Source organism: Columba livia, chromosome 9, assembly GCF_036013475.1.
Source record: "Columba livia isolate bColLiv1 breed racing homer chromosome 9, bColLiv1.pat.W.v2, whole genome shotgun sequence".
NCBI classification, from domain to species: Eukaryota; Metazoa; Chordata; class Aves; order Columbiformes; family Columbidae; genus Columba; species Columba livia.
In genome coordinates, this window is record NC_088610.1 from 2,776,478 (window position 1) to 2,801,262 (window position 24,785).

A 24,785-nucleotide genomic window follows, 5' to 3' on the forward strand; every position below is an offset into this window, starting at 1 on the left:
TGTGGTTTTGTTTTTTGGCCTCACTACAAAAATGTCTGTTAAGATTTAAATCAATTGCATGGAGGAAAAATCCAATGCATTGAAGCAGACAGCTTGGGATGCTCTACAGCAAATTATTCCAACCCACTGCAAATGTTTATAATGAAAATGAGAACTGAACTTAAGTTACACCAGAACAATATGGGAGGTGGAGTTATGAATATATTCTGATAAATAGGTTGGGGTATAGGGCCATGTATGCCTTCCCCTGTTTTGCAAACACTTATGCACAGTCAGAAAGTCCAGTTGGCTTTTAATAGAGAACTAATTTGCTGCTTTTAGACAGTACTGCTTAAATTGTTCTTGATAAATAAATTATTGGCTGAGTCGAGCCCTAAATTTACATATCGTTTGATCCTAAGTCGTGCATTCATTATTCACAAGTGTTTGATGAACAGTTTATGAAAAATCAAACATTAACTATGAATTTTGTAGGATGATTGACTCGCCACCAGTGAGAAAATTGTTTTTCCGTGATTGAATAGGTAAGCTTAAAAACAAAAAAAAAGCAGCACCTTAATCATAGCAGTGCTGAACACAGTTATGCGTAAGTGCATTTGTTCAGACAAATAAATATTTATCCTAAAAAAACCCAATTGTCAGACACTAATGTTAATAAAGAACTGTGGTAATTGTGGTTATGGAGTTTCCAACTTACTTTAACATGCTCACACTGAACAGTGGCTTGAAGCTGAAACAGCAGGCTGGAGCTCATCAAAACGTGTAACTGAGCAGCACAGAGAAATTGCAAATAACCATAGCAAAGGGGCTATAAATAATGTGTAGGCCAAGAACTGATTGCTTTTGAAACAGTGTGAGGTAAACAGGACTGTCCTAAGTCTCATCAAACTATCGATCCTGAATTCAGTTCAGTTCTACCGACTCGTCTTTCACTTTATCCAAAGACTCAAAGGTCTAAGGCTATGGAGGAGCCATTGATGCATTTTGTGGTGGTTATATGGTCTGCATTGAATTTCTAAATTTTAATTAGTAAGATATAAAAAGTCTTTTAGCCAGACAAATCTATAACACTGCTAAGGCTGACCAATGTCACAAAATATAAATCCATAAGACGGTACTGGAAGTCTTTAGGAAAACTTTGTGTTGTTAATGCCTGAAAGGCTCCTAAGCAGTGAATAAGCAGCAATGACCTGGTTATATGGAAAAACTTACAACAAAACCTACTCAAGCTATTTTAATTGATTGTTCAGTCACCTGCAAATGATGCCCCTGGCTACAAAATGCAAGTTTACCTCAAAATATTCTTGTTCTTATGATGAGAAAAAGGTCTGCTGCACTTAGGATCTCAATAAGCTTGACTCGAGAAGCCTCTTCTCTGCACACTTCAAGTTATATACAATATATTAATACATATAGTATCCATATACAAATAATGTATTTTAAATCCTGGAATATTTGCTGCGTGCTGTAGTTTTCTGGTATTTTTCTCCAATCATATCTTAAACTATCTAAATTACAGGATTGATACTTTTCCCTTGAAAGACTGTTCCACAATCTATTATGTCTCACTGTCAAGTAGATTTCTTCACATTGTTTTAAGCTATACCCCAATAAGTTACCCTATATTTTTCCTAATTCAGCTCATTCATCAAATATTTATATGTAGTTTATGTACCTATTTACTCATTAGTTAGTCAGATTCTCCATACATAGCCCATCCTCCAGTCTTTAAGAATTTTCCCTGAAGGTTTATTTTTGCTCAGAATGTGATAGGATTGCTAGTGCAGAAGAAAGACTGTTTTTTCAGATTTATATTATCCTAAATATATTAGGGCAATATCTGTACTTATTTATAGCTCATGCAGTGCCAGTGAATGTAGAAGTACTAAAAAAGTACAGAAATTGGTCTGCTGGGCTTGTGTTGTGCTTTGGACAGCACTTGGTAATCGGAAGTGACATCCAGCTGCACAATTGCAGTGAACAACGGAGCCAGAACACGGTGCCTTGGCGAAGGCGTATTCCCTTCATTGGCACCTGGTTATTGAAGAGGCAAAGAAGTCATGTTAGCCTGTGGTGCGGAAATAAAAATGTGCATTTGTGTTTGTACATACATATCTCTGCGTACATGCGTGTATGGACGTGGATGGTAAAGAGCATGCAGCTGCTGGATGAGAGAATGAAGCTAAGCACAAAAGAGAAATTAGTAATAATCAGTGATTTTCACACCATTGAATTAATATTTTTATGTTCTTTTTGCTGCAGTTAAGGAAATACATATGTTCTACATTGTTTTCTTATTTTATAGGTGCTAAAAATGTTCTGTTGATGTGTATCCCATATTTGGAGCATGGCAGCCCAGTGTTGTGCTCCAGCCCTATTCAAAATCTATTAGAGGAAATCTTTCTTATTGATTCCAGCAGCATGTGAGCTGCACAGAGGGCTGTGCTGAGCAGTCCAACTCATTTGCCCAGGGAAATGATGGAGTCACCATCCCTGGAGATGTCTAAAAGTCATTTAGACGAGGTTCTCAGGGACAAGGTTTAGTGCTAGAGTTAGGTTAGGTTATGGTTGGACTCCATGATCCTGAGGGTCTCTTCCAACTGAAATGATTCTATGATTCTATTGAAGTTATTCACATCCTTGGGAATGTTGTGTAGCTCTTTGGTGAAGGGGGAAGGTACAATGCTCAGGTCTAGTGGTTTGGGGTTTGATTAGGGAAGTTAAAGCGTTATTTTTTTGAACTCTGTAAATCTTAATTCTTGGCTATAAAAAAGTGAAGTGGTGTATAGGTCGTCTGACAGCATCGCTTGCACTTGGATGTTTTGCTGAAACCTCAGTCTCTTGGGCTGAAGGGAAGAAACTTCAGTCGGTTATTTCTGATTTTAGATCAATGACTTCTTCAAGCATGGACAGTTTAAATATTTCTCCAAGATTACCTTGTAGAAAGAGCTGGGAAGTGTATTACGGGGCATGCAACATCTTAATTTACCAGGCAAGGGGAGCTACCACAGATTTTGCCTCTTTGCTGGGTGTCTGCAACACCATTTTTTCCTTTCCCCTCTATGGTATCTCACATTTGTGAGCTCTGGGCAGAGCCCAGCAGGTCCTGGGAGCCCATCACAGCCTCCAGCCTGAGCTGGCAACTTCCAAGTGCTGCAGCAGCCCAAGAATTGTCTGGTTGTCACAGTCCACAATGTGCCAAAACCCTCTGCAATCCAGTGCCCACACCTCCGAGCAAAGGCACCAACTTGGTACTCATATATTTATTTCCTTAATTAAGCAAGTGAACAAATGTTTAGAAATCATAAACAAAAAAGCTCAGAGAGTGAAATAAATTTTAAATAACAGCTCTCATAAAAACTGTAAAAATTTAACAACTGTTTCAACCTTTTTCTCCTCCTCCAGAAATAGCTCAAAACTGTTGATAAATCTTCAAATTTGCAGTGCCTGCTACAACATGACTTTTCTAAAACTCCACGCCCAGTCTTTGAAGTATGTTTGAGGTGTATTTGCTCCTTACACAGACACTCAGAGCATTGGGAGATGTTGCACACCCATGTGCAGAATGAGGAATCATGGTAGAATCCACTGTGCTAAGAGAGGGACTAGTACAAACTACAAATCAGAGAAATCTAGTGTCCACATTGATAATCAGGTTTATAAGAGTAAAAAGTGCTCCCACACCGTGTAAAATCTTCACTCCTTTGATTTACAAGAGTATTTTGACATGTACAGTGTACCTGGTTTTGTTTTTGTTTCACATGAGGCTACAGTTTATGGACTATGCTCAGCCTTATCTGCCCCTGTCACAGCGAAATCCATATTAGAGGCTGCTAAAGGAGAATTTATCTGGTAACAGAATTACTTAAATGCGATCATCTGAACCCTCAACCCTACAGGCAGCTGGGGAAGAGCTTGGGGAACTTCTCTGGTTGTTCTTACACTGCTTGGGTGGTGATGGGTGATGGTCACCAGATGCACTCCCCAAGGAACCACAGTAATGTACTGGATGAGGTGAGTCCCATGAGCATTTCTGTAAGCTGCAATTTCTAAAGGTGATATTTTGTTTTCTTTTAGTTATCTGTCTCTCTTCCAACATGTCCTGGCGATGTCTACCTAAGGCTGTCTAACCACTCAACGCTGTACTAGGTGGACTAAAGAGAGGCTGAACTGGAGAGATGGGTAGATATAGTTGAGATAGGAACACACACATATTAGTATCATTTTGCTCATTTAAACAGTGTGAGGGATGCTCAGGATTCCCATTTTTGGCTTATATATGCACGCAAAGAAGTTATATATCATCCTGTTAACCACATGTGCTTTTCCCACTGTCAGGAAAAGGGGATGCATAACATTTTGCAAAATAAAAGTGGGAGAAGTTGGTATGAATGGACGGACTAAAAAGGTTTTGCTGTTCCTGGTTGTCTGCGTTGGTGCTGGGATCAGGGTTGTGTCCTCATCGCCCGGCTGGGACCCTGCCCCAGGCTCTGTGCTGCACAAACGCTGCTCATTCCTTGTCTTGGCTTAAACTACAGTGTTACTGCTTTGGTGTCACTTTATATTAATTTCCATGGGGCTGGCAGAATTCAAACATAAATCTACGTGTTGCCTGTATTGATTTATTCCTTCTCTCAGTTACTGCAAGTTTTCATTGCTTCAGCAGTTTTCCTGGCTGTCTCTATCTTGTTTTAGTTTTGTGCTGCACTGTTGTTCCCTGTAGGTTTAGTATTTTTCTTTTCTCTGCAGTTCCTTGTGCTGAAGGAATCATCACCTGCTTCTTTTTCACCGCACATCTGGACTGAATTAGGCAGAAATAAGGTAAGAAGGTACTAGGATGCAAAACTACATGCTTATGGTATTACACAGCAACTACCCTGCCAAGCTCACAGCTGACTCTGTAACTATTACTTTCACAGAACCAGTAAATACAAATGAAAGAACATTGTCAGTCTTGACCCACATGCATTTTATCGCCATATCTATGGAAAAAAGCCAAGAGAGATGCTGACCTTTAAAAGCGATATGACCGTAATTCCGTGAGTTTGTTTTTCTCAACAGAAAGAATGGTTAAGGAGAAAGAACATTGTGGAGTCAAACAGGAGAACATTCTCCAGGGGTAGAAAAGTAGACTTCAGATTAAATTATTTCCTCAATTTGTTTAGAAGAGAGCAAATGAAACCTACCATAGGACAGTGGCTGCAAACTGTTTTCTTGGATATATTTAGGAAAAAATGGAGCAAGGGTATTAAAAAAAGTAAAATTATAAAGCTGTGCTTCTTTTTTAGTGGAGATTGCACAAGAAATAAATATAAATAAGTCCACTTAAAAAAATTCTAAGCTAGTCATGGTAAATGATCAAAGAATCAGAAATGGCTGAGCTACTTTTATACACACATACTTTAATTCAGCTTTTTCATATGTTTGAATTAAAATAGGCTTAAAGTAGTTGCTCTAGTACAAAGGCTTTTATACATCTTTAGATCTGTTCTCCACTTTTTGAGGTGTTGATCACCTGTAAAACACTAGCTATAAATGAGAAAATACAGCCCTTTCAATTTTGAACAGAGAAGGTAACATCTGAAATGCTACATTAAGGTTTTGAGCAGGGTATTTCTAAAAAGAAAGATAAATAAAAGAGTTGGGAAGACTGCAAATAAAAGAGTGAAAGGTTTATAATGTCGGACTGCAGGAAAGCTGAACATACTCAATTTAGAGGAAAGGAATGACAATAAAGCAACAGGCTGCAAATCCATAAAGTGATTTAATGGGAAAGAGAGGCATTAATTGTTCTTGTCAGTCTTGAAGGTGAAATGACGGAGTTGTGGGGCTAAACGAGAAAACATAAAACAAGAGGTCTCGATGCTCCCTGCTATAGGGCTGTGTCTTCAGTTACTAGAAGTTTTGCTGAATAGTGATGCCATAGGTTAATTAATTTTTTGATGGAATTGTATTGTTCAGGCTCTCTAACCCCCAAATTTTAGTTGAAGTTGCCCATTTACAATAGTAAGATTCAGTGACGTTATAAGGAGTAGAAGCTATTTTCAAAAAGCAATGTTTGCCCATGTCAAAATGTTTAGATTTTTAACGTTCTTTCTCTTCAATTAGGTAGGGCAGCAAAATAGGATTTCTTCAGGGGAAAGCAAGATTTCCAGATTTTGAAAGTGATTGGAAAATTAAGAAGTGATAAAAAAGTATTAAGGTGGAAAAAAGTGTTCCCTCTGCCTCATTTCTCCTCTTTATCTTTTTCAATTCTGGGATCCTTCAAAGCACCCAGGGAAGTGTATTGACAATAACCATGGTTTTTTTAGTTACCTTCAATGCCTCAGTGATAAATCCATGGCCCCCGGGAATCTGCTAATCAGGGACTAAAAACAGCTATCTAGATAATAAAAGCTGCAGGATAACTCATTTAAAAGTTACTTTGCAGAAATTATGATTACTGAGTCTTGCAGCAATATACATATGAATTGTCTCTTGACTTCGATGGAGTCAATTAAAGCCACTTAATTAGCACAGTTAGTAATCATCTGCTAAAATTACAGACTTTCTTTTCCGTTATGATTTGTCTATTTTAATACCATTTAAAAAATGAATCTGCGTGGACAAATTTGGTTAAGCATTTTCTCTAGTTTGCACCTTAATTTTGCACTGAACAACTATTCATAAACATTTATCAGACCTGCTTTTATCCCTTGTTATCTCTCACTCTTAAGCCACCTTCTGAACTCTGAGACATGTGCACCAATTTTCCTTTGCTTTTGTTTTTTTAATTGAATTTGTTAATCACGAAAGGCCAGCAATCTTGTCTTAACGGAGACTTGTTTAATGCATGGGATTGCACTTTGATTTTGGAGTAAATCTGTTCTCTCAAGCAGTTCTGGTACAGGGAAGTCTGATAATTCTATAATTCTGCATTTAACATATATGTTGGGGAAAAAGGCAGTGGAAAAAACAGGTGGTGTAAATCCCAGCAATGTGCTGGAGAGCCAACAGGCTCATTATTGCCCAGGAGTTTGGCTCACAAAGTAGGGTAGGAGGAAGGGGAATCATAGTAACAAAGCTTTTAGATATTGATTTCTCTTCTACAAGCAACAAAAACGTTTTCATGCTTAGCAAGGATTCTGTTAGTGTACCCAATTTGAATGCTTATGTCTAATATGTCACCTGTAGCATCCCCAAATGGGCAATTTTTTGCTACTGAGGAAACAATTCTTTGGCACACAAAGCACTCCTATCGGATGTGGCTCACATTATGTTCTGGAGTTGATTCTGTGATGACAAATCCCTTTAATTTCGACTTGCTTCTATTTATCAAACAAGTGGGAAACAAAAATATTGCAAGAATTATTGTCAAGCAAAGCATTTGTTTTGACAGTATTGAAAAAAGGGAGAGATATTATCCTGTGACAATGTATCTTTTTATGCCTGAGAGGCATTGATTTACAGCAGAGGCATTTACAGCTCTTCACATGCAGCACGCGCCTCAAAAGCTGTTTACAAGAACAAGCAACATCTGCCAAACTGACCTGTGAAATTCTGAGGGTTTTTTTCTAAAACAGTTCATAGAATCCCAGAATGTCAGGGGTTGAAGGGACCTGGAAAGCTCATCCAGTGCAAACCCCCCATGGAGCAGGAACACCCAGATGAGGTTACACAGGAAGGTGTCCAGGCGGGTTGGAATGTCTGCACAGAAGGAGACTCCACAACCTCCCTGGGCAGCCTGGGCCAGGCTCTGGCACCCTTACTGAGAAGAAGTTTTTTCTCAAATTTAAGTGGAACCTCTTGTGTTCCAGTTTGAACCCATTACCCCTTGTCCTATCATTAGTTGTCACCGAGAACAGCCTGGCTCCATCCTCCTGACACTCACCCTTTATATATCTGTAAGCATTAATGAGTTCACCCCTCAGTCTCCTCTTGTCCAGCTCCAGAGCCCCAGCTCCCTCAGCCTTTCCTCACACGGGAGATGCTCCGCTCCCTTCAGCATCTTTGTTGCCCTGTGCTGGACTCTCTGCAGCAGTTCCCTGTCCTGCTGGAACTGAAGGGCCCAGAACTGGACATATTCCATATTCATGCGCCCATGAAAGGATGGGGTGGAAGCTGCCTTTGAATCATCTCTACTTTCTGACTTTCTAGCTCCCTGTTGATATCAGACCAGTTTTAGGTACCGGCTGAACAGCCCAGGAAATTAGGGCTCCCAAAGAAATAAGATCCCAACACAGGATATAGCCCAAGAGCACCAAGTGCTCACAGGCAGGGGAAGCAGAAGGTTCTCCACAGGTGTCCTAAAGCCAAAGCATTGTTTCACCTTTTGTTTTTCCTTTAAATTTTTCTAGCTCTGCCTATACATTTTTCCACCTCGCCCCCCCACCCCACATAGATAATAGAAGTGGCTGTCCTTCAGTGAAGAGTGTTGGTTCCCAGAGCTCTCATCATACTTAGCCTCAATTTGTTCAAAGTGGAGATCCTTAAATCTTTCACAAAGAAAACTGTACAGGGAATTGTCTTCAGTTGAGCGAATTCCCTTCTCAGTTGCGTGGGTGTATCCAGGAGTCAGACTGAAGCCAATAAGATATTTCAGATTTATTGTGACCTTAAAATTTTAAATCTGAATTTGAATTCAGATTCATAGTATAAATACAACCCAAATGAAAGGTAATTTAAATAAGTGTATTTGCTCAGCACACATATTATTTTGGTTTTTAAATATTTCTCAGACTTTTTCTCAGAGCAGTTAGCAATAGGACAAGGGGGCATGGGCTTCAACTCTGCCAGGGGAAATTTAGGCTGGATATTAGAAAGAAATTCTCTACAGACAGAGTGGTCAGGCATTGGAATGGCTGCCCAGGGAGGTGCTGGACTCACTGGCCCTGGAGGTCTTTAAACTGAGATTGGACATGGCACTTAGTGCCATCTAGTCAATGGACTGGAGTTGGACCAAGGGTTGGACGTGATGATCTCTGAGGTCTTTTCCAATCCAGTCGATTCTGTGATTTGAGTAATATAGACCCATATAGAATGTTCTCCTTACATTTCATTTGCTTTATTGATGCATGTGCATGACCTTGCCCTTGTGGGAAAAGTGTCCAGTCCTGGACTCCATAAACCATCACAGCAAAGTCGGTAAACAAACCCATGTGACAGACCGAATTGTAAGTATTGTTACAGTACAGAGATCGATAACACGTTTGAATGCTGCTATTAAATATAGCAGTGCCTCAGTAAACGAAAAAGCACATCAACTTTCTATGAACCAGTGTGTTTTAGAGGCAGAGTAAGCCATAGATCAAGCTTTGACAAATTCTGCTCCTGTTGAATAGATTAATTTTTTGTTTCAGCCTACATTCCACCTATCGGACAAAAAAGAAAGTAACTCATCCTACAAGGACAAAGTGATTTCAAATGAAGCAAAGGAAAGCACAGCTCCGAGCAGAAAGATTTGATTCAGAAGCAACTTTGCTCAAATATTGGTGTATCATATATTTTAAAATGTGTTCATTTCCACTTAGGGATAATTCCTGTTTTGGAGGGAAAAAGGTTCTTTTTTTTATATTTGTGAGACTCTGGAAAAATAAAAACTAAGTCCTGCTGTCTTTTTGCACAAAAAATTGCAATTCTGTGGAATTTTTTTCTTTATAAGAAGAAAATATCATGTTACAATTTTAAATTTTTCAAAATTGATTATAATTGGCACCTTCTTTTTAGCTAGCTATCCTCACTTCATAATTGGTTTGTCAATTATGAAATATGACAAATAATTTATCCAAAACAGGATGCCTTGATTCTAATTTTCTGTTTGCGGATTTCCTGAGAGGTCGTATTTTGCTATTAACATATCTTACGAAGCTTGGTATTATTTGTAGGTATCTTCTCACTTATGGTAAATGTAAGGTAAGCTGAAAACAATTTTTGCAAAAAGGTTTGATATATTATATCCAAGTTAAAAAAAAGATGATGTAATGATAGGAGAAGGACCTGTGTTTTTTTCAGTCAAACACTGTATTAAGAAAGAACCCAAAAGAGGAGAGAACAAATAGGAGCAGATATTAGAGAAGATAAGCAGAATACTTAGGGTGATACTAGTAAATAATACTTAGGGATATTTTTAAAATATCTAAAAGCATTTTCTGAAATATTGGTTTACTTATATATAGTCATTCGTTCCCTGCGTATATATTCATTGCATGTCCCTATAAATCCCCATTATCTCTATTTACTAGTGCTCCATTTTTTCCTGTACTTGTGACTGACAAGCAGAAGAAATATAATCTCAGAAGCGATAAAACATTACTTGACGGTTCAAGAAGTTGCTCCCAATACATCCCCCAGAAGACAGCACAGCTAGATTGCCAGCCTTGCTCTCGGTTTTCTTACTCGCCTCTAAATGATGTGAAATCATTTTAATAAAATCCGATGTGAAATAGATTTGCTTTCAGGAAATGTGCATTGCAGCCTAAGATATCAGTGGAGATATTTTATTGAAAGATATTAATTCCTCTATGAGTTTGATATTGAAATGAAAATGGATGCTTTCTTTTTATAAATAAGATCAAGAAGTTTAGGCCCTTCCTCCATTGACAGGTCTTTGTGGACACAGGATGTTAACATGTTGATAGTTAAGGATGTAACTATAACAGACCTTATCTGCTTTCCTAAGTAAATTGAACATAACAGTATATAAGTAGTGTCATTTATGCAAAAAATTGAAGAGCACAGGCTGGAATGGAGGCAGGAGCATGGAAGTTAAAGCGCTGCCAACCTCATTCAGTGATGAATGCTCCTCACAGCCCTCAGTGAATTGCTCAGGTCATTTTGTGGAGCTCCAGACCGTGGTGCTCACCTCCACACTTGCCCCTGCTTCTATGAACTTAGCCCTTGAGCGTGATGTAGATTGAGGAGCCACTTTTCTCTGTCTGAGCATGATGTGCTCCCTGCTCCTCTGCTGGGTCTGTTAGCACTGATGAGGTGGCTCTTCGCAGCTTCTTATGGGTGAAGATCCTTAATTCTCTCTCTGAATAAATTCCTCAAGCTGACCCTGGCCTATGGGGACAACCTATGGGACTAATGGTGGTCATCTACCAGCTGAACACTTGGGAGATTGATGAGCAGGTACAATTTCAGACCAACTGAACGAACTGCAAAATGATCTGAGCTTTGTCCTTCGAGGTCTCCCACGTTAACCCCAAACTACCAAAGCCTGGAATTACTCTCCAGTGTCAGTGCAGATGTTCGTCTTCAGTAAGTGGGAGCCCATTGAAGATGGAGATAACACGCCACCACCAAGGCCTCTTGCTCAGCTGTGGCACTTCAAGGTAATGAGAATAATTTTAAAACTAAATACATCCCTTAGCTCTTTTTCAGGCTTCATTTTAAGTTTGTAGGGCACATTTAAACCATTGCAATTTGCTGCTGTGCTACTCTCCCACTAGATGTGCAGAATTAAAGCTTCCCTCAGGTGGTTTGGCGTGGTGCCTTCCTACCCACTTACCAAAAGTGAAAGAAAGGAAGCATTTTTAAGATGTAAACTTATTAGATGCAATAGCTGCATAATCCTATACCTGCTGAAAATGATCTTATATCATAGTACAACACATGCAAAATGGTACCTAATCTTAAATTACTTATTAATGCCTGCAGAATTAAATGGCTGTATGTGCCACTGTGAACACTTTCAAAGTGTCTCTAGGCTGCAGGGCAGCACCAAAGAAACTATTCTCTTTGTAAGAATATTTCCGTCAACGGTTAAAATAATAAGCCTTTTTCTAGTAGTTTCCCCATCTGTGTAAACTGAGGTGCCCGCATTTTCTCAAATATCAGTGAGTTCGGTTAAAGGTTCTTACATCCCACTGTCCATCAGCAAGGGCTATGGAAAATGTTATTTTTGTATATCTGCTTTGAAAGGTTGGTTATCAGTCATAGTTGTTTACATGTCAAATACAACACCTGAAGTCCCCAAACTCCACCAAATGAGCACATGTAGTCAAAATATCTTTCAAAATGTGAAATACGCTACTAAGATGCCTCTAGATTATGTCAACAAATATAGTACAGAGGATAACTCTTCCTATATAGTAAATATATTATATAAGCAACTATGAAAAACTCTGAAGCACAAGATATTTGAAATCTCATTTGATAGAGATGCTTCTCACTAAAGCAATTTCTCTTAAAGAAATCTGGATCTAATTTGCCAACTGTGATTTGATAGAAGAAATACATATATTGATTTTTATATATACATATATATATATTTTTTTTTTCCCAGCACAGGGTAAATTTTACTACAGAGCAGGGTGAGGGGAAAAGGGATAAAAGTACTCAGTTTTCTCCCATATTAATACTTCATTGAAGGCTCTCTATAAGCAGGGACATTCCCTTCCATAGATGCAACAACTCCGTAGAGCCCCAAATGGTTTATTTTTAAACCCTTTATAATACCGTATGTCATGATCATCTCCTAATAAAACCTGACTGTAGCCAAAGGCTTCTGTAACATCCAGTCATTTAGCTTTATTACAGATTCATTTTAGATTGTCTTTTTAAAGGGAGAGTTTTAAAATGAGCTGGTAAGAAAATAACATCTTGCCACATGTTTCACCATTTTTCTCCATGTAATGAATATGTTGTAAGACCCAACAGCTATATTATTCACCTATACAACAAGATAACATGAGAGGAATACAGCAAATTTTGGTAGGGTGTCATGAGGAGAAGATGCACTGAGAAGTGTCTACATGAGTCCTGTCAGGACCATTAAGACTTTGAATTAACAAAGTGTTAATTTGAAGTACAATGGAAATACGCGACCCCAATGATTAACACTTTTTCTTAATATTTTTTTTCCTCTGTTTTCCACTTGCCTTGAGAACTGGAGACAGGCACACTTGGAATGGTGATTCCCAAATTTTACTGTGTGAAGCCACTAAAACTAAAAAGTTCAAGCACTTGTCCCAGGTTTTGTGATTCTCTCTGCAGTCAAAAGAAGAGGCCTAACTAAAAATAGGATTTTTCTTTCATGATATTCAGGAGTACAGTTCTCAAGTGTGAATTTTTGAAGAAACTCCTTTGATCAGATATCATTTGGGGCAAGGTGAAGCTGAGCTTGGTCCTTGTAATCTGTTATTTTAATGATACTATTTTGGAGCCTCACAAGCTTTCTGTTGTCACCAAGTCCGAGGAAGATATGAAAGAGCTGGGTAGGAATGACAGGGAGATTAATGGACCAAGAAACCCATGGGAAATCTCCAGGTGTTTTACTTCAAGGGCTTAACACTCATTTTGTACCTGGCCTCACCAAAGATGTTGTTGTCTACCTTAGGTCATGGTGTTTTCTTTGTAATTAGGTGCTAAAAAAAGAGAGAGAGAAAAAAAGTTTGTTAACCTTAATGACTCATGTGTAAAGCAAAGCACTTAGTATTTATTATTTTTCTTGACTTATTTATGATGCTGTTTTTTCTTCCTCTTTTAAAATCTGCCATTCTCTGTCTAGCTTAGTGCTATAAAAAGAAGCAAAAATCTCTTTCCAGTTTGAGTATTTGCCCTCAGACCATGTCTGTTATTCTGGTGATGTAAATACTTAATTTTGCTGTTGTTCAACTTAAATATTTAAGTCTCCACTTTTATATATGCACCAAAAGTGGCTTTGTTTGAAAGCAACAGTATGAGAGTAGAGCACTCATGTTGCATTCTGCAACTAAAGGCAGATCCTCTTTACAGTGATTTTCAGATGCCAGCAAAGCCAGAATCGCTCTCTGTACATCCCTCTCTGCCTTACAGGCCAGATAAACACACGCTGATGGGCCATTTCCATGCCACTTCAGTCATGGTATATTTTTCTCTATATTTTGATTCCATAATATGATATATGAAGCAAAATCAATAATGCTTGCTTTTAAGGTTAAGAGCACGGCTAAATAAATAATTCATGAGTCATTTGATCAATGTGACTTCAGAGAACATCCACCAGCAGAGAACAATTTTCTCAGATATACCCATTATTTGAAATTATCTGAATATTGTCTTGGGTAAATTTTTGAGTCCTTATCTTGACCAGAAAACTCTTTTAAATAAGCACTTGCTATTTGTGCACTGCTAGTTATTTGTGACCTGCCAGCTCTGAGTCACCTTGTGCTGCCTGGCTGATTGGATCAGCAGCACAGCTCTTCCCTGCAAATACTTGATGAACAAGCATGAATAAGCCTTAAAGAACAAAAAAAACTATCTTGGTTCTGGCTGCAGGCTGAAACTTGGCTGAAGTGAGCTGATTTCAACAAGAGACTGAGGACTCTTCATCCAGTTCTGGATGAACAGTCCAGTGGCATCACCCCTGGAGCACAACAGCCTCTCCTGGCCACTCGGTCCATGGGACCAGGTTAGAGCTGGATGAAAACAAAGCATCCAAAATAGCACAGGACCTGCTTCTGACACATTGCAATGCAGCTGACATTTGTATTTCCAAATTTTACTTTCTGAGACTGGTAAGGACAGGTTTGTCCCACCTGCTTAAACGATACCTTGATGATAGGACAGCATAAATTATGTATGGCATGTATAACTGTTTTCCTATATTCACCTTGTTCCAAGCCAGAGTTTCCTAAGCAGTTTTTGTACAAAACAGAAAACCTGGACTCCTGTTGAATAGCATCAGTTAAAGCAACATGGCCAAGAACTTTCAGACCAGGCTCCAGGGGAGGTTTGAAAGACTCCAACAAGACTTGTGTCTTTCCAATTCCTATCTCTGATTGTACTCCCATAATAGTATCACTTGGGGATAATTTCTGCCACACTTATGGAGAGAGTGGACCTATCTGGAAGATGTGATGCCTTCCTACACCTTCTGGAAAGGCAATTAAGCTTGTGCGGGGACTTGATGTTTAACTGAGATAGGATGCTCAAAGGCATGAAGAATTGGTGTCATGCTAATCATAACAAGATGCAAGGCAAGAACCACAGAGTATTTTTGCATTTCAGACAGATTGTCAGCTGAAGATTGATTACGTGTGTGCATTGAGTCTGAACAGAACTTTTTGAGGAATTTTCATCCAGGGAATTGGTTTATTCACCTGCAACCCAACACAATTGCCCTGTGCCGGAACTGCAACACACTGTTTCTTTGCAAACTGAAGTAAAACGAACAGTGAAACATGCTCACCAGAGGAGCACGAAATGTAAGCTCTTTTTTATCGTGGTTTGGAGAAATATGTGTAAACCCACTAAAATGTTTTTCGAAATTGAGGAAAAAAAACTTTGACAGAATTATTGTAATTCCCTTGTTTGTTCTGTGAAGAATCAGTCCATCTATCCTCCCACTAAACCGTACCTGACTGTAGGTGGGTGGTGGCACTTTACCCAAGGTAGGACCTTCATCTGCTTCCACCAGGCAGGCAATGAAGGGGTAAAGAAATATTCAATTTGTCTGCTAAATGCAAGTGCTTAATGGCAAAGGAAAATGAAGACCTCTAATCAAAGTGCTAATAATGGTGGTAATATTTAAATATGTAATAATGGTGGTAATATTTAAATATGCTCCATATAAAACTCTTTATGTTGTCAAGTTACAATCATCACATTTATGTTAAGAATAGCTGCTTAGGGCATCTTTTGGTGGCTTTCAGTGCATGTATGCAATTTCTTGAAACGTATCATAGGAATGGAGAAAATATCCATGCGATTAAGAATAATACAGCCCTTTTCAAGTGACATATTTTAAGGATATATTGTCTTGGCTAGCAATCTGTCATCCTACTTCATAGTTACAAATGTATTAATATTTTTGCACTCTTTTTTTAATAATTCATTCTGGAGTACGTAATACATTCATCTTTCAGTCCCATGGGGCTGATCTGAAGACTGTTGAAATCAATGGAACTATTCATGGTGCTTTTGGGGAATAGCAGAAATGCATTAAAAGGATTTTGGGAGACATTCAAGTTGAAGATATTTCCTGCAAGGTAAAATTCAGAAAAATGTCTGTGCTGGTGAATGGCAGAATCCACTATCAAAAAATTTTAATTCAGAAATTAAATGCAAAGATGTAAGCACAGTAAAAGGAGACATTAATCAAAAGTTATCTAATATTCAGGCTTCACTTGCGTACTTTCTATACTAGGTTTCTAATACACGTTTCTGCATGTAAGTATTGTCTAGTTTATGTCTTTTGTCCCAATCACTTGTTTTTCTCTAGCTTTTGCAAGTACTCTCCTACCCAATAAAAACCCCTGATCATGGTGACTTTCCTACTTCATTTCTTGGAGCATACAATCTATTCCTATGAGTTTTTACCCAGGTTTCTATTTTAAATGGTTTCAAAAATAGGTTTCTTTGTTTCTAGTGCTATTAACAGCTTATACATCCCTGAGTTTATTGTTTCTCATTCAGCTTTCCAAGTCTGACTCCAGTCATGATGATACCAAAACAGCAGCTCCAATAAACAGCTAAAAGATATTCAGTCATGAAGTAGGTTGTGCAGTTCTTTGCTTATCTGAAAATCTACTACTTTATCTTCTCACAAAACACTTAAAAGTGTTTTCAACCATAATATTTATATTTATAAAAGCAGAGCCAGGATGCTATTGCTCTCTGACCGCTTTCTTATCCTTCTATCCTTTATTTTCCTGTTTTGGTGTATTCCTGTCTTTTTTTTTTGTCTTCTATTCCAACAGCAAATTTCTGGCTTGTGGAACTTCCCTTCCAAGAAATACAATTCCTCGTGTCCCCACTCCATGAACAGAGCTCCAGGCATTGCATTTATGCAGATTATAGATGATCTGTCATATGTCATACATAATGCATTCTAATAGACTTAAACTTGGAGATCATTTTGTAAGTTATGTGTGGGAGCTTCATCATCAAATCCTGTTTGTATTTTGGATTTCTGTTTTAATTCCCACAAATCCCTTGGTAAATGTTCTTTTCTTCACAGAATAATGTCAAACAAATTTTCTGATTGCTGGGTATTGTTTCTCCTGGAACATGATGGATTCCTCCGAGGTAGGATTTGTCAAGTTTTTACTTCTGCTTCTCTTATAATGACTGAGAGTATTAGAAATATTTGTAATTTTTGCATACTTTATTTGTCCTGAGTTTCTTTATGAATAAACTCATGGAAGTTTTGTTCAGCGGACTGGAATTTAAGATACGAGTCTTGAATGCTAACTTTGAGTTCACCATGATCTTGAATGTCTCAGACTTGTTCTAATTGTGAGAAATTTTGCCAGGTGTCTCAAGAGATAAAATGATTTTTAGGACACTAAGGCACCTGGTGCAACAGCAAAAAGTTATTTTGCCAGAATAAGCGTTATTGATTACCAGGATAATTATTGGTATAATCAATTTGCAGCTACACTAGGAAGACTGTGCTGGTATAAGTGCACAGACAGAGATCTGCACTGTGAATAAGACTTTAGCATTTTTGTATTTCCATTTCTAGTCTATAAAATGGAGACTTCCTGTGGGGGAACAGCATAGTTATAAAAAGATTCATTTTATATAATACTCTGGTGATGCGATAAGAGCTAGCATAAAATACTAACCAGCCAACAGCCTGATAAACCACATAACTGATACTGAAGAACCAAAATAAATTCTCTATAATTTACATTCAGAAAAGCACCTCTGTTGATGTGGTCAGCACTAAGACAGTAGGAAATGTTGCTGCACAAAGATGATCCAGATGTCCTGTGATTGAAAATGTTCCTGCTTCATTGCTCTACAGGCTGGATTTTTCTCTTATGTTGATGCAAACCCACTAAAACCGGTGAGGTTCCATACCTCTGATCAGTGAGATGCGAGAATTAGATCCATATAGAGCAGCAAATGTAACTAGTTAGTTAAACTAACTTATTGGATGGCCAGGATTGTTTTGGATTCTGCAAATGAACTATTCTTTCTGTATGCAGCTTATTACTAGTTCAGGGCTACTTACCTAAACCAGTATAATCAAAATATCATGTGCTATACGTACTGTGAGTTTGTTGACTCAGGTCTCTGCTAGTGTAGATATCTCCATTGCCTGGTATAAACATATCCTGCTATTATGGGGTACATCCAGACAATTATATCACCTTTTCTTCTCTAGAGTATGCTGTGCCATAAATCTTCATTTTATCTTGTCCTTTATGTATTTTTAACTCTTTCTTCAAATGCCCCAGTATTTGTCAGATCATTACATCTCACTCCACAACTGTGATTACATTTTGGAGAACAGAACAAACAACTTACATTTTAGAGTTTGTTTTTTTCTTTCAGAAAACATGATTAAAACCATGTTCTCACTGTTCTGACAGCTTAAATTATTTGTCTTTCACAGATAGATTATTTAAAGTCCCTAATATTCAAATGTAAATATTCAAATAAAAGCCCTATTTGCTGTAGATCTTAAAATGAAATCTTTGTTTCTTAAATCTTTTTTACAATAGAGAAAAGCATCTTATGCTAAAAAGAAATAGAATGAAAAAAGCATTTGTGATTTATCTTTTGAATAAGACTATTACAAAGCTATTTGAAGCAAAAATCCAACATACAAAAATGCATATTGTATTGCCTCAGGTATATAAGAATGAATTACGGGATTTGAGTCTTATTTATTTTCCAGAAGCTCTTAAGAATCTTAAAGAACAAGTTAAGAAGCGGTTACTTGTTTCTTTGTTCGTGGTTTTGTTGTTGAGGGGGTTGGAGGATTTGTCTGGGTTTTTTTTCTTAAACTTTATCAAACCAGAGTATGAAAGTAGGTCACTGCAGCAGAGTAAGGGCCTTGTACAGCAGAAAACAACCCCACAGCCACTGGGGATGGAGCCACATCAGGTGTGTGGTGTCACACTGTGGTTTGGGAGCTGGTTCTGCATGAGCAACACAGTCCAACAGTTTTGGAGTGGGGGCTGGACTAGATGAGCTTTGACAGGTCCCTTCCAACCCAAACTGTTCTATGATTCTATGAGCAGGGACATCTTCACCAGCTCAGGTTGCTCAGAGCCCCGTCCAGCCTGGCCTGGGATGTCTCCAGGGATGGTTCATCTACCACCTTTCTGGCCAACCTGGGCCAGGCTCTCACCACCCTCATGAGCAACAATTTGTTCCTCACGTCTGGTCTGACTCTCCCCTCTTTTAGTTCAAAACCATCACCCCTTGTCCTATCGCAGCAGGCCCTGCTAAAAAGTCTGTCCCATCTTTCTTATGGGCCCCTTTTAAGCATGGAAAGGCTGCAATAACATCTTCTGTAGCCTTCTGTTCCACAGTCTGAACAACCCCAACTCAGCCTGTCTTCCCAGCAGAGCCATTTCAGCCCTCAGATCATTTCTGTGTCTCCTCTGCCCCCACTCCAACAGGTCCATGTCTGCCCTGAGCTGGGGGCTCCAGAGCTGGATGCAGCACTGCGGGGGGGTCTCACCAGAGTGGAGTAGACGTGCAGAATCACCTCCTTCAACCTGCTGACCACAACATATGTTCTTCTCCACCCTAGGCAGTTTTGACCTGAGTATTTAGAGGCTGATTTTGTGTACTTCTGTATGGGTCTAGAAATGGCAGGTCTACAGGTTGGCCACTATGTTTCGGAGAAGGCGTTGAAGTACAATGATGAATGTTTTCCTTCTTGTTATTTCTTCTTTTATTAAATGTCTGTTATCTACAGAGTGGACAAAAACTCTTGGAGAGGATTAGCACATTGGGGTAGTTAGTTAACATCATTTAACCCTGGGATAACACGCCACTTCTGTTCAAAGCTGCCTCGCCTTTGATGTCTGCAGGAGTTGGGAGTCTGGTGAAAAGAGGAGCAGGTGGGACACTGGAGGAGAGCTTCTTCCTTTGGAAGTCTGGATCTATCAAACGAAACCTTAGGACATTGTTTTAAATGCTAAAAACAATGCAAAACCCTGATAGGGCACACCGCTTTGTAGAGTTAATTTGTGGAATTTACAGATTCCCTAGAGGGCGAGGGGACTGGGGAACAGAATTGCTTTCTTAAAATACTGCTGCTGAGCCAGACACTTCACTTTATAAATCCTCCACAGCAGTGGGTTCTTGTCACAAAAATGAACATCTAGAATCTCTGGTAAAAGCAGGGAAGTTGTGAGTATCTATAGAAGAGGCAGCTCCAAAACAATTGTTTGGTGCATGTAAATGCAGAGTCCATAATTGACAGAAGAGGTAAGAAAAGCAAGAAAAGGGTTTGAAATGTAGCTTCAAATCACAGTGATTAAATAATAGTCTGATCACAGACTGAACAAGAGGATGTTGGTGAATTGAAAGTAAATGAATGTAACTTTTCAGACTGTGTAAGATATTTGCACATAGATTCACTGGTCTTCTTCACTGGATTGGGTTACTTGTCCAGATGCCTTCCATAGCTATGGGCATGCTGAGGAATTTCACTTGAAATCTTAAATTTACCCAGGATTTTTAACAGTACTGTTAATGGCAGCTATAAACTCAAATGGATTTCACCAAGGGCAAGAAGCTTGGCAGCTCTATTAATTTTCTTTTTATCTAATGCAAAGTAATTTTGGAAATATTCTTAGAAATTCCCTGTCTTGAAGTAGTTCCCGGTGAAGATAAAATAGATGTCCTGTTCTCTTACATTTAACAAGCAGAGAAATCCTTTATAGAGATAAATAAATGATCAGTTAACTTGATATGTTTTTATTTTAGATGTGTCTACATGTTAGGAGAAATAGAGAACAGACTGACACCTTTCTTGTTTATATTAACTTGATATTTATATTAAGTTTTAAAGATGCATTTTGACGCAGAATCAGCTTTAACATTGTTTCCAGTTCCCAGAGTACAATTACTACTTTATGAACATTTGAATTTAATCATATTGAGTAAGTTATTGGTAAATTATATGTACTTTTCCACAGGTTTTCTGTGCTCAGACTCACTCTAACTGCCACACAGAAGCCCATCCTGCATCAGATGTTATTTCTATTAACACTGAAGAATGGACATTTCATTTGACCTCTTTTTTTGATTTTAGCTTTAATATTTAGCTTAATTTTAACTTCAGGTTTGATATTCAGTTTAACTTCAAAGCAAACTGCTTTTGTAACACTCCTTTCTTGTATGGCTGTGAGATTGTTTGAAATTCAATTTCATAAGTTCAGACATATTTGCAAACAATTATTTTCAGTGTCTTGCTGTTGCATTCAAATTGCTTAGTACAACTGATTCTCAGTTTCTTTAGAATCAGATCACTTCTGCTCAGAGGTGAAGCCTCATCAGACTTCACAAAACAATATAAAAGGGAATTGTCTGAAATGATATGATTAGAGATGTGTAAAACTGCTTGTGGAAACACAGGTGCTTGACAAGCCGTTAATGAGATCATTAAAAATACACAAAAATTCAATTTCATCTGAGAATAAGAGACTTGTTGTAAAATGCTTAAAATATATTAAAAACCTGTAACAAAGTTTGAGAGTGTACAGCGAATTTTACTTCCTAATGTGGAGCATTGACCATCACACTAGAGAAAGAAAAATATTGATGCTTAAATCAAGTTGAATGGCAGGCTGTAGCTTCTCCCATCCATGGAGATATTGCATGTGTAAATTGTGCAAGTCTTTGCAATGGAAGTACACAAAAATCCCCTTAGGGATACAGTGGTGCGGGGACTGCAGGTCTGCTCATACCCAAAGGTACAGCAGTGGTAAAAATACAGTTTTAACCAATGTATTTAAATAATTTTATCATGGAATTTTATTATTAAAAATTAAGAGGAATCCCATCAAGTTTAAACCAGCTGGAGATTGGAGCCTGGCAAAGAGGTTTCCATCTGCAAGGACAAATTTTAAAATGTGACTTATGAATCTCTCTTGTGCCCAAACTGGACAGCCCTGTTGAATCCATGAGGAACCACATCACCTTGAACTGTTGAAGGAAGAGTCTTGTCAATCTGGATAAAACTCAAACATTTTATCAAGGTGCTGGCTCTGCATCGGATGCCCCACAAGTGTGGTGGGATGAGTATGTTTGCATCTGAACTGCTCTGCTATGGAGAACATAAACATCCCTGACAAAAACAGTAGCTCCAGCAATGAAATCCTGAGTGATGAAGCTCTCGGAGTAAGCTGTTGACCTGATCAAACTCTGCCTGAATACCCCATGGAGTGCGTCATGCCTGGGTTCTGCAGTCTCTGATCATCAATGTAGCCATATAGGATGATGCTCCTTGTGCTGCGGAGAGCCAGCGATCAGTGGTCCATGGAGTAAAAGCTGTGGAATGAGCTCCTGTGCACCTGGTCCCCATCCCAAAGGGCAGCGTTCAGTCTCGGAATACACTGTCTTTTCATTTGACAGACATCTTGCCATAATCTCTCAGCAGACTCTTGCAGCTAATCTCTCTATTGATTTTTGCTTAGAAACACCTAGAGCTATTCGATCACTAATAAAATCTGAAGAGTTCAGTTTTCAAGACATTTAACCCATTTGGAGGCAAGGCTTATTTATCGTCTGATGGGCAATCGAATAGCTGTGCTCATTTCTAAGTAAAGGCATCGTACAGGCAACAGAAAACCAAAGCAAAATCCAGCTACACTGAGTTCTAGCCCAGAAACCAGACCCGATTTGGGCTATTAGTGTCCATGCATCTGGCTAATTCCTTCTTTCACTGCTCTTTTGGTCTATTTTCCCAGTTTAACTGGGGAAAACACATACATGTATCTTTCTGAACCTCTGTTTCCTTAGCAGCTGACACTGCTATCATCAATACCATGTGGCAAATCTCAGTGGACATTGTCTGGAAGAAAAAGAAACCTTCTAATTGCCTTTTAGTTTGCTTTCCTTATCTCCCCTCCTGTGATTTTTCTCTGCCCTGCTGTGGATCCAGATGATGTTTTGTCCATGGCTCCTTGCAGATTTGCTGAGAAGAAGCCAAGGTGAGATGAAGCTGTAGATGCAAAGGTTGGTGTGTGGGGGATGAGATGTGAAGATGGGATTGACCGCTGGGGTCACCTTCCTGCATCCCACACTGGCTGCCCTGGCAGCCAGCCCAGTTTGGTGCTTATCTCTTCAGGAAAGCTGGAAATTACCGAACAAAGGCAGAATCAACAGGGAAAGAACACCAAGTCACCTCACTCTGGGGCAGAAGTCCTTACTGGCACAGGGAGAAGGCTAAGGTGTGTAAATGGAAAGAATACAGGGAGAGTTCATGTCTTCAGGTATTTTTTTACCTTTAAATAAGGCCACATTTTCAGTAAAAAAAAAAAAAATAATGTCTTATTTAATTGCAAGCCCCTCAGGACCCTTGCAAAAAAGCTGTAATATTTCATTAGATAAATGATATGCCTAAATTGATATCAGATGTCTCAGTTTTCTATTTATTTAAATGATGAACGATGGTTTATTATGATTAAGATAATTTTCTGACTTCTTTTCTTTTATGTTTTCTTGACATTTAGACTAGGGGAAAAATAAAAAATAAAACCAGCCATCGGTAAGTGGTTTTATTGGTTAAATTTTAATGTTATTTTTAAGCAAATAATGAATTACTTTGACAATAACTATAGAGCCAGACATGATTCATTCTTATAATTACTTTGACAGTCACCATCAACCCTGTAGTTTTAGTTCATGTGATTATAAAAACTTGTCTCCTTTTCCTATATAACATCTTACCAAATTGCATCCCATGAAATACGATGTACTTGCTGGGGCTTTGTGCTACAATTCTCCTTTGCTTGGAGATTCCTCAGAATAAGTTTTGCGATTCCAGAGCTGTGTGTCGACACCCAGCCCTAAGATTCAGGCTGGAGCCAAAGCATGGGGAATAGTGACAATCTAGAATAGCTTTTGGCCTTTCTAGATCACAGCTAATTTTGCAGAGGAATTAGACCACGGAAGCTTCAGATGCAAATCTCTCTCGGAGGAGCTGAGCACAGCCAAAGCACTTGCCCTTGTTGAGCGTATGCCAGCAGCCCTCGAGGGGACTGAAGCAACATTACACTCTATTTAATTACCGCACATACATTTGGCAAAAAGAAATTACCTAGTACGTGGCAAGAGGTTTTCACATGTGCTAGTTAAGACAGGTGAGTGATTTCTCAAACGCTGGCCTCTATGACAGTGATTCAAAATAAACATTGCATAGCTTTCTCTTTTCTTTTCACAAAGACTGCCTACCCAGCAATAACGTTGAATATTTAAGGAAGACACGGATATTGGCTTGTTATGGAAATTGATTGTAACTCTTTTAAATAATTTCCTTGGTTAACTTTGGTTTCTAGAAAAATATATCCATGTACATTGAGGCATTGTTACTTCTATAGCTATGACCTTTGCTCATGGTCCCAGCAGGAAGAGGAGTTATTTGAACCTTCCTGGGAGTTCCCACAACAGCTTGCAAAGTGTTTGTCATATTGACGTGTAGGAGAATAAGCATTTATTTACTATCAAACCGTATAGACTTTTTTTTTAATAAAAAAGGACTTTTTTGGCACATCTTAATAGTATATATGCATATCACTTAATCATGATCTGGTGCTGCTGCTGTTAGGCAGCCAAGTTTCGTTGCTCCCACTGCAAGAAGAAACATTTCTCTTATAACAACTGGGTCACCTTCTTAACTGTGTTTTTGTACTGTAGTTCACACTTTTGCTTGTTGACAGATTTAGAGCACTTTGTGAAAGCAATAATTGGCCTGGGAATATAGCTGGCATGCTTCCGCAGAAAAAGAGCCTGAATTAGATTGCCTCAGGTCTTTCATTAACTGGTAAAACTAATGCAATGTGCTACCGCAACCGCCGTGCCGGTTCAGGATCGCGCTGAAATCCTGCTGCAGGAGCTGGATTTTTTTG

At 38.6% G+C, this 24,785-nt stretch overlaps 1 long non-coding RNA gene across 2 annotated transcripts in view; it reads left to right on the forward strand.

Moving 5' to 3' along the window:
- The window catches only part of LOC135580229 (uncharacterized), a 112,098-nt gene extending 87,659 nt beyond the window's left edge, over positions 1-24,439 (forward strand). For both annotated transcript variants that reach the window (XR_010474579.1, XR_010474578.1), the window contains 3 exons: positions 4,750-4,821; positions 16,922-16,989; positions 20,853-24,439. This is a non-coding gene — a long non-coding RNA (uncharacterized LOC135580229). The remainder of the gene's footprint in view (positions 1-4,749; positions 4,822-16,921; positions 16,990-20,852) is intronic.
- The last annotated feature ends 346 nt before the right edge of the window (positions 24,440-24,785 follow it).